Raw genomic sequence first — 10,064 nt, 5'->3', positions numbered from 1 at the left:
AAAGAGTAGTTTGTAGTGTCCCTGAGAAACAGCTTTGTATCCTTTTAGCTAGTTACTTAGCACGGATATGTAAATGTTTGGGAGTGTAAATGCACAGATATATTAAACCAGCTTAGATAGACTGTGATGTGTTGCATCAAAATATTGAATCTAGAGAACAGTAGCCACCGCCTTTCAAGTGTCTTTGGTCAGCCAGGCGCACAAACTCAATTTAGAGGTAATGATTACTTTATTGACAAGCCTGTGGCTTGCTCACTGTGGTATTGGAAACCAAGCCTCTCTGCAGCTCCAGCTTTGAAAGAAGAAGTTAAAGACAGACAGAGATGAGCAGAAAGTGGAAAATTAATCATAGCCCTAGAAGACGAGCACTATGGTGAATAAAGCCAAAGCATTTGTCAGGCATTTGTATACAAAAAGCAATTGCTTGCATGTGCATGTGTGTCAGAACACACATCAAATATATAATAGCTACATTATTATTCATCACAGTGATTCATTATAAATGAGTGTAGAGTTATATTTAAAAATGTACAAATACAATTTGTACATTTTTAAATTTATTTATGTAGAATATTTGGGGGGATTTGCAGTAAAACTGAACAGTACATTTGGTGGAATATTATTATGATGCCCAAAGAAGAACATTGTTTTTTAGTAGAGTATTATTCCTTAAATTATAACAATTACAATGTCTGGAGAAAAATGAGAAAACTATTCACACCAAGGTCTTAGGAGAACCACATTAAAGGGTTCATGAACTAAGAAAACTAAATTCCCTTGATCTTTTGACATATAAGAGGTCATCGTACTATAAAAACATCCTGTAAGTTTCAGAACTCAAAACTCCCTTGTTAGTCTAAAAACAGCTAATACTGAAGCCAGTCTGCCAAAATGACAGGTTGTGGAATGTGTCACTTTATGACGTAATAGTGTGGCTAAACTCCACCTCCGCAAAAGAAATCAAACGATAAAGATGCTCAGAAGACAACAATACACTGCCAAGTTGTGGAAAAACAGTCTTTACATCACCTTCCTTCAGATCCCAGTGTTAGGAAAGAGGGAATTCATTTATCTTTAATGAAGTTCCAGATCAAGTCAGTAAGAACTCTGCTCTTTGTTTGCTTTTACAGTGGATTCATTTACAAACAAGGCACAATTCGATGCAGGATTTTCAGAAAGATTGAAACTAAATGAGGATGCTGTGCTGACTATATTGGATTACTGACAGTAATGTCGCACCACACAAGTGTGAGTAACTGCTTTTATCATGGTCACTATTGCTTTATCTGTTATTACAGATTTTATATGTAGCCTAGTGAGTATTTATGCATTATTATTTTTTTACCATAAATCACAGCAGCATTCATCTATGAATGATGTAGGCTGTCAAACATACACAACTGTTATCCAATCATAGCAGTGGGAGTTTACTTCTGAGACTAGAAATCTTGTAAAAATCTTGATGACATTATAAGTGGACCTCAGAGAACAGTACAAAATAATTAAAAAAGGCAGTTCATTACCCCTTTAATTATATAGTGCTGTGCATTTTTTTACTCTAAAGTTGAATGTATAATGTGTCTCTGGTTCCATTGTTTTTCATTCAAAGGGATAATTTAACCAATTCCACAATTCCACTGTTTTTTTTTTTTTTTTTTTAAATACCTGCACAGAAGATCATATAGAATGGGAATCACACAATGGTTAGTGAATGATGACAGAAGTAGCAGTTACCAAAAGAAAATGATTTCCTTGCTTGAAAAAATAAATACAAATAATAATAATTAAAAACTAAAAGTGGTTTGCTGGTCAGGTTTAGCCAGAATATAAATCTAGTCTTCACTAAAACCATCGAAACACAACAGCTTGACCTGAGTGGCAAAACCTTAGGCCGGTTTAAGTCATTTTTAGCATTGCTGATCAGTATTTTAGAAGGTTATTGGAAAATAAGCCGACAAACTGAGGTGAATGAATTGATATAGCTGTCAAACAATGTCTTTAACTTCTTTTGAAGGGCAAAGGACTTTTTCTCACTCAGCTGCCATATTATCTCAGCATGCTAAAGCAAAGCAACATGCTAATGCTAATCAGGAAAAGCACTGGGATCGATCCTGCCACAATGAATCTCAAAAGAAAGAAAGATGAAAAACGACAGAGGCGTAGAGGGAAATGAGGGGAAGGCAAATGATGTTGTGTTACCTCTTGAATATTTGATAACATCTGTTTGTTGCGTTTAAGTATGCTGTAGCTATTGTTCTTCTAGTCTAATCAGTATTGTAGGCGTCACTGGAAGGTAATTGTGATTGAGAGAGTCTGAGTGGGTTTGTGCCAGTAGACTGCTCAGAGCTACATGGGCCGCTCACATCTGATTTGCATAAATGTGTTTTAATCAAGTTTATAATTGTCAGCTGCTTTTGTCCCCTGAACTGCAAAATAAATGCAGTCTATTGGAGAGCAACGGAGGGGATTTTTTGGGGAGGGAAGGGAAATGGAGGGAAAAGTGTGTTTGTAAATTTGTCTACATTTACGCATTGTTTTGCACCACAGGTACCGCAGGCAGAACACCTGTCTAAATTGAATGATAATGATTGTATGATAAATGTAGCCATATCTCCCACAAGAGCAGTAACAGGGAGGAAAAGATGACTGACGGCAGCAATTGTGGAGTTCTGCCTGCACTTTAACTGTCTTAGTTAAGGATTAGAGCACCACCCAAGGGCTGTCGCTACCTGATTAAACTGGCAGAAAACAAAATAATCTTTAAATAGCTTGGTGAGAACATGGAATGAGATTTAGCATTAGTGTGTGTGTGTGTGTGTGTTTTCCTAATCCTGGGTTGAGTTGAAGAATAAACTGTTCTGCCTTAATGTGTGTGTGAATTCAGTTAAAGAGATATAAAGTAACTCATCCAAAATGTCCATGCATTAACATTATCTCATATCATCATCAGGCTTCTATAGGGCTCCAAAAGGAAGTAAAATTTTTGTATTGTATATACACTACAATTCAGAATTTTGGGGGCAGTAATATTTTTTTTAAGGAAGTCTCGTAAGCTCACAAAGGCTGATACAATAAAACAGTGATATTGTGAAATGTAATTACAATTTATAATAATTGTTTTCTATTTGAATATATATTAAAATTTTATTTATTCCTGTTATGGTAAGCTATTACTCCAGTCTCTAGTGTCACATGATCCATCAGAAATCATCCAGATTAGCAGATTTGGTGCTCGAGAAACATTTCTTATTGTCAGTGTTTTGTTTTGTTGAAACTGTGGTACATTTTCAGGAATCTTCAACGAGTGGAATATTTATAAGAACAACATTCATATGAAATAGAAATGTTTTGTAACACTATTATATATATATATATATATATATATATATATATATATATATATATATATATATATATATATATATAAATTATTATTAATATTATTTTTTTGGAACATTTATTAAATCATTCTTTTGTTGAATTTCTTCAAGGAAACCAAACCAGTCTGAATGATTTGTTCCCTTACTGACTCAATGGCACACTAGAGGGGAAGGAGAGCATTTTCTCACACACAACTAATGACTTCATAAAAGTTTTATAAACTACCTTAGCGATACTTGGGCAGCTCTGACAAGTACGAGATTCAAAATCCATTTGTATTTCATTGATGAAAAAACAAAAGTAAAAAAAAAAAATTTTTTTTTATTAACAACAGGGTAAGCGAATAATGAAATAATTTTCATTTTCTAATGAAGTATTGTCTTAGAAGTATTCAGAAGTATTCTTAGAACTGTCTAGAGAATTGCTGTACCTTTGGCTTCAGGAAATGGTCAAATCCCACAAACATTATAGTGTCTGTGTTGATGCTGAGGATAAATTCAGGATCCATTTTCTGGAGCATTCTCTGAGCATGCTCTCTGTGATAGAATAAGTACCCCACAGCTTAAGCCCTGACCTTGTGATAACACAGACAATATATCTCTTTCCTCCTGAGTCTCTCTCCATTCATCTAAGTCTCCCATCGTTTGTCATTAGCTCTCTGCCTTTTTATATCATTCTCTGTCTCTTTCTCACTCTGTTTTTTCATTCTTTCATGCCGTGTGCATGCTGTTTCTCCTCTCTCTCCCATGTGAACTCAAAGCCATGGCCTTGGTCAGACCTCTGCGCACAGCTATCTCTCTCTGTCTGAACACATCACATGCTCAACAACCTCTCTAAGCTACTTTTTCATTCCACAGACCTGCTACATTTTAACTCATGTATGATATTTGCTATAAAGACCTAAGGACATGCAATTTTTATAATCAATGTGGGACATTGTTTTGCCGTGAAACCTGCAATGTTTTGCCAGTGGGGTAAAAAATCTTTTAAGTGGATCAGACTGCAGTGAACATCTACACTGTTAAAAAAAAACTGTCAAATTTACGGTAAAATACCGGCAGCTGTGGTTGCCAGGAATATACAGTGAAAAAAATGTGGAATCTGGAAAAGACAATACGGTATACTGGTTTTGTAACCCTAAATTTTACAGTAGACAACATATTTTCTTACCAAAATCATGGTAGAAAAAAACTAATGTATTTGTCAATTATACAGAAATTTTAAATAAAAAATGCAACTTTCCATAGCTTTTTACGTATATTTGCAGTAAAAAAAAAGTTATAATATAATAATATATACAGAATGTTTGAGATGAATTTGATTACGTATCATCCTATTGAAGGGCAGAGAACAATATAGACTCTTCCCTGTCCTAAGCCTCCTTCAAAATGTACAATTTTCAGCCTATGAAAATTGTTTATTTTCAGATTGGAGAGTTCAAGTAGCAGCCATGGCAAAACTGTAGCATACAGTGTATGTCAGATTGTATGATATACAGGTTTGTAGATACCTTAGTCACAGGTATGTTGTTGGCTGGGTATTTTATATCATCATCAATATGGGAAAGACACTGAAATAATACTGCACAAACCCAAGCATGCCCTTTGTCTAAAGTATTTATCACAAGTGCCACTGTTGAATTTGCCCAACAGTCAAATCTTTTACAATTATTTTACAATTAAGTGGGAAAATGAATTTTAATGCAGTGGAAACACTAGTGAAATATAGTGGATGAATCTCTAATCAGTCTAGGTCAATGCCAATGTAAAATAGCAAAACAAAGGGATGTAAACAATAAAAATGATGACATGCTCTATTATTTCGAGTCAGAAAAAACTAAAGGTAAAAGCTTATTTTACTTAATTTAAGATTCATGTTTGTTATATAGCCTCAGCTTTAAAATTAAGTGTTCTAAAATATGAAATTCAAACAATGAATATTGTTTTGATGCTTTATAGTGTCATGAAGTACTGATGAATCATCTACTTACAACAACAGCACAAAAAAGCATTAATGAACATCAAAAGCTATGTTGAAAGATGTGGGAAAGCTTACTAAAAAATATATAATCTCTCATTTAATTTCCATAGCTTGTTACACTTTCTGTAAAACACTTGTGCAGACAAGAGCAAGCGTGTCTTGGAGGCTGTCATAAAGCTTCGAATGCAGAGGGGACAGCTGAAGGGCTGCTCAGAAGACGTGAAAGATATGATGCTCCTCCTTCTCTCCTATTTCGATGAAAAAGAGGAGACCCTCTTCCACTGTTGATGAAACATGTCTGGCAAAAGAGGTCCATGTGGAAAGCCTGCCTGTGACACCATGTATCATTGTTTGTGGTGAGTTGAAAATCAGTACAACTGCCCAGAACCTAAGCTAATGCAAGGATATGCTATATTAAATGTCTGCACTTTCACTATTTTAAGACACATTTGAATGGTAAAGGGGGTTTTACAGTTAATTCTTTTACACTTGTATTTCATTCCAAGGATCCTCCTGCTTTGCAGCAAGTGTGTGGAGGTCAAAATATGTTCAAGAAAATAAAAATGTCAGTGAAGGACATCTGAGATTTTGTTGCAGTGGTTTTCTGATGCATGTGTTTAAGGTTTAAGGGGTGGTGACACAGCTAAGACCCGAGAGTCTCTTTCAAGGTTAGTAAAGTAAACAGATTCTAGAAGATATTTTACACATTTCTCTGTTGTCTCTAAATCTTATTTTTGTCTTTATTATGATTAAAAAGGTTTGTTTTGTTCCTGCCCTTTTCAGACACTGAATTTGAGCAGAAACCATAAGGATACTCAAAGGACTTGTGACTCTCAGGAAATGGTGAGATTTCAGGTCATAATTATTATTTTTTAAATTAATTTTCCTTTGTCCCTTTACAATATTGCTGTTTTGTTTTCGTAAACAGCATCAAATGAGAGTGACAGGTGAAACAGTTTCAAGACAATGGCAGGAAAAGCATGCTGAAGATTGAATCAAACCTTGGCTGGAAATATTTGGTATGTGTTTTACCGTAAATCAAATTGTTGAAAAACATTCAGCTACACTGCAACACAGGGAAACTTGTTTTGCACTTATTTTCTTGTTACTTTAATTTCTTGTCTCATTATTTTTGTCAGTTATTATTATTTATGGTGTATGCCCTTTTTGTTTTCTTTCTGAATGCAGAAGGGATCTAGCCAGTCCACAATGAAAGCTTCGTTGCCCCCCTGTGAGTCTTCTGGCAGAAATGATGGCGCCTGTATTCTTTGGTTTCCCTAAACATCACACCCTGTTTAAACGAGGAGACTTCAATTAAGTCTGCACCCAAAGATTCAATAAGAGGTAAGAAGTGGTATTATTCAAGTTTTGCAAAAGAAAGATGGACAGGAGACACTAATCTTAATCAGCCGAGCTCAGGTTCATGTCCAGGTGAGCAGTTTCATACGATGAAGGAAACTGACGCTATAAAATAGATTGAATGATAGGTTTCATCACCATGCATTCAGTCATTAACTTCAAGTTCTATGATAAATCAATAGGAAACTTAAATACAATGTTTTCCAACAAATTATGATTGTGATTAGGGCTGCGTTGTCAATGTACATAAGTAGATTTAAAGGATTAGTTCAGTTTAAAAAAAACTTTTGCTGATAATTTACTCACCCCCATGTCATCCAAGATGTCCATGTCTTTCTTTCTTCAGTTGAAAAGAAATTAAGGTTTTTGATGAAAACATTCCAGGATTTTTCCCTATGTTATGGTCTCCAATAGGACCCAAACGGTTCAAGGTCCAAATGACAGTTTCAGTGCAGCTTCAAAGGGCTTTAAACGATACCAGACGATGAATAAGGGTCTTATCTAGCTTGTTAGTCAGCTTAAAAAAGAACCTCAGTATGGATAAAATCATAAATGTGACCCTGGGACACAAAACCAGTCTTAAGTCGCTGGGATATATTTGTAGCAATAGCCAAAAATATATTGTATGGGTCATTATTGATTTTTCTTTTATTCCAAAAATCATTAGGACATTTATTCAGCTTTGAGATTGTGTATAAATCTAAAAACATTGACCCTTAAGAATGGTTTTGTGGTCCAGGGTCACAAATATATTGTTGACTATAAAAAAATCATTAACCTTTTATTAGTGTCTTAATGTTGTTATAATAAATTAAGTTTAATAAGTTGTTAGCACTATGCATAATGTTTATGATTAAGTTATTTTACTAAATTCAGATAAAATAATACTTTATGTTTTTTAGTTTGCGACATTAAATCAAAGTTTAAATGTTTTTTTTTTTCTATTTTGTCTTAGTTTCAGAGAACAAAGGCAGTGAGAATATTCTCAAAGAGCACTCAAAGTGTTGCACAATTGTTTGTCTCCAGGCACCAGATATAGAGAAGCATTCAATGGAACAAAAACAGGCAGTCCAATGACATTTCCGAGCATGACGAGGCACAGAATGTGCCAAAAGCACAAATAGCAGATGTCACGTCACTGACTTTTTAATGTGGCCAAGAAATATGCAACAAAGCCATACACATGCAAGCACAATCTGGCAACACAGGATATGAGGCACCCCTCCTTATGCAGACCTGACACACAGGATGATGAGACCCATCTCTTTTCATTTAGATTTTGTTTTTAGCTTCATAAATTGCATTAGGCACTGCATCTCTCAGTACAGTACGCTGCTCTTATTAATGACTCAAGCCAAGAGCAGGGACGCTGACTTCTGATTCACTGTGTTTCCTCGAGGCACGACGCCCAAAGAGCGAGCAAAGCAAATTAATTGGATGAGCAGAAATGCAGACAGTGGAAAATTGGAGCTCTCGATCTTGTAATGCATTCATCATTTCTTTTTCTTGTTTTTGTGCTCACCGTTTCATAAAAGTGCGCTCACTGCAGTCTGCTCACAATCGCATTTCAATTTGTTCTCATTTGGACATTATCACTTTTACATTCAAGGTTGCCTTTAAACTATTGATAACAAAAGCACTCCACAGATATAAAACTCATTTCAAGTATTCAATAATGTGTAAAATACATAAACACAGATGCTTTGTGTAAATGCTTCTGTAAGGCTCTCAAAACTAAAAGATGCGCAAAATGTATCATTATCATGAAAATGTCTAATAATATAAAAATAATATTTCTAGTGTGCGATATATTAATAATAAACGTATTATACACTTATTATTTTTAGAAGAATTGTTTCAATTATAATGTTTTTAAACAAAATATTTTACTTCAGTAAACTCAATGGCATCCATAACTTTTGTCAAACAGCTAGAAAATTGGTCTTCATTTGGATTATGATGTGTATGAATTATTCTATAGAAATATTTAATTATTAATCTGTAATTTATTAATTAATTTTTTAAATCATTTGAATTATTTTCATAGTGAGAATGTTATGTTTTTATCCTCAAAACTTTACTTTAGTACGTTACGATGTTTTATATCTCTTTTATCAGGTGCTCAGCAACAAAGATTATCCTGAAAATGTCTATTAATATTAAAATCATATTTAAAAGGTAATATATAATTATTGAATAATTATATGACAATGATAATGAAAATTCACATTTTTCAGAATAGTTAACATTTAATATTTTATTTAAAATAATTCATCTCAGTATAGTCAATGAATATTCTTAACTTGTTTTATAGCTAGAAATTGATGATGTGCATGATATATTCACATGAAATATTCTTTTATTAATTCTTAAAGAATCATTCCTTCCAGAATTGTGTGTGGCTATCTGTACCTGTGTGAAGACTATATCAGAAAGAGCTCTATAAGTCTTCTACTATTCCTGATAAGATCCTCAGGCTTCTGTAGCAGCTGTGTACGATTGTGTGCTGTAACAACAGCAGGCCCGAGGCCTAATTGGGGCAAATCAAGTTTGGCTTCAATAATGTGCGGTAACTCACCTCTGGCATTTAAGTTGGTCTCCTTTAAGCTCTGGCACAAGAACATACAATATTTAAAACACACTCATGCTTGCCTGATTGTAATAACACACAGATAAATGTCACTTTAGGGGTACTCATAGGCCTCAAAAAAGATTTTGAATAGGTAGAGCTAAAAAATCACAAGGAAGAAGTAGGAATAATGTGTGATTCAGCAGGTCCAGTACAGACCAAAAGTTTGGAAACATTACTATTTTTAATGTTTTTGAACATTAAAAAAACTTCTGCTCATCAAGCCTGCATTTATTTGATCAAAAAAAACAGAAAAAAATTTATATTGTGATATATTATTACAATTTAAAATAATTGTTTTTAAATGTATTATACTTTAAGTTATCATTTATTTCTGTGATGCAAAGCTGAATTTTTAGGATCATTATCACATGATCCTTTAGAAATCATTCTAATATGATGATTCATTATCAAAGTTGGAAACAGTTCTGCTGCTTAATATTTTTTCAGAACATGTGATACTTTTTTAGGATACTTTGATGAATAAAAGTAAAAAAAAAAAAAAAAAAAAAAAGAAGCTATGTTTTTAAAATATAAATATTTTGTAATAACAATATACACTACTGGTCAGTTGTTTGGGGTATTTTTTTTTCTTTCTTTTTTTTTGAATAAAATGAATACTTTTATTCAGCAAGGATGAGTTAAATTGATAAAAAGTGATAGTAAAGAAAATATATTATTACAATTTTTTTTATTTTGAATAAATGCAGTACTT

At 33.6% G+C, this 10,064-nt stretch overlaps 1 long non-coding RNA gene across 1 annotated transcript; it reads left to right on the top strand.

Moving 5' to 3' along the window:
- Window positions 1-5,920: 5,920 nt before the first annotated feature.
- On the top strand, window positions 5,921-6,701 carry LOC132091858 (uncharacterized). Its single transcript, XR_009422149.1, has 4 exons — window positions 5,921-6,029; window positions 6,145-6,216; window positions 6,290-6,380; window positions 6,550-6,701. It is a non-coding gene; the product is annotated as an uncharacterized LOC132091858 (long non-coding RNA).
- Window positions 6,702-10,064: the final 3,363 nt, after the last annotated feature.

This window comes from Carassius carassius, chromosome 18, assembly GCF_963082965.1.
Source record: "Carassius carassius chromosome 18, fCarCar2.1, whole genome shotgun sequence".
NCBI classification, from domain to species: Eukaryota; Metazoa; Chordata; class Actinopteri; order Cypriniformes; family Cyprinidae; genus Carassius; species Carassius carassius.
This window is presented reverse-complemented; position numbering and strand designations above follow the sequence as displayed.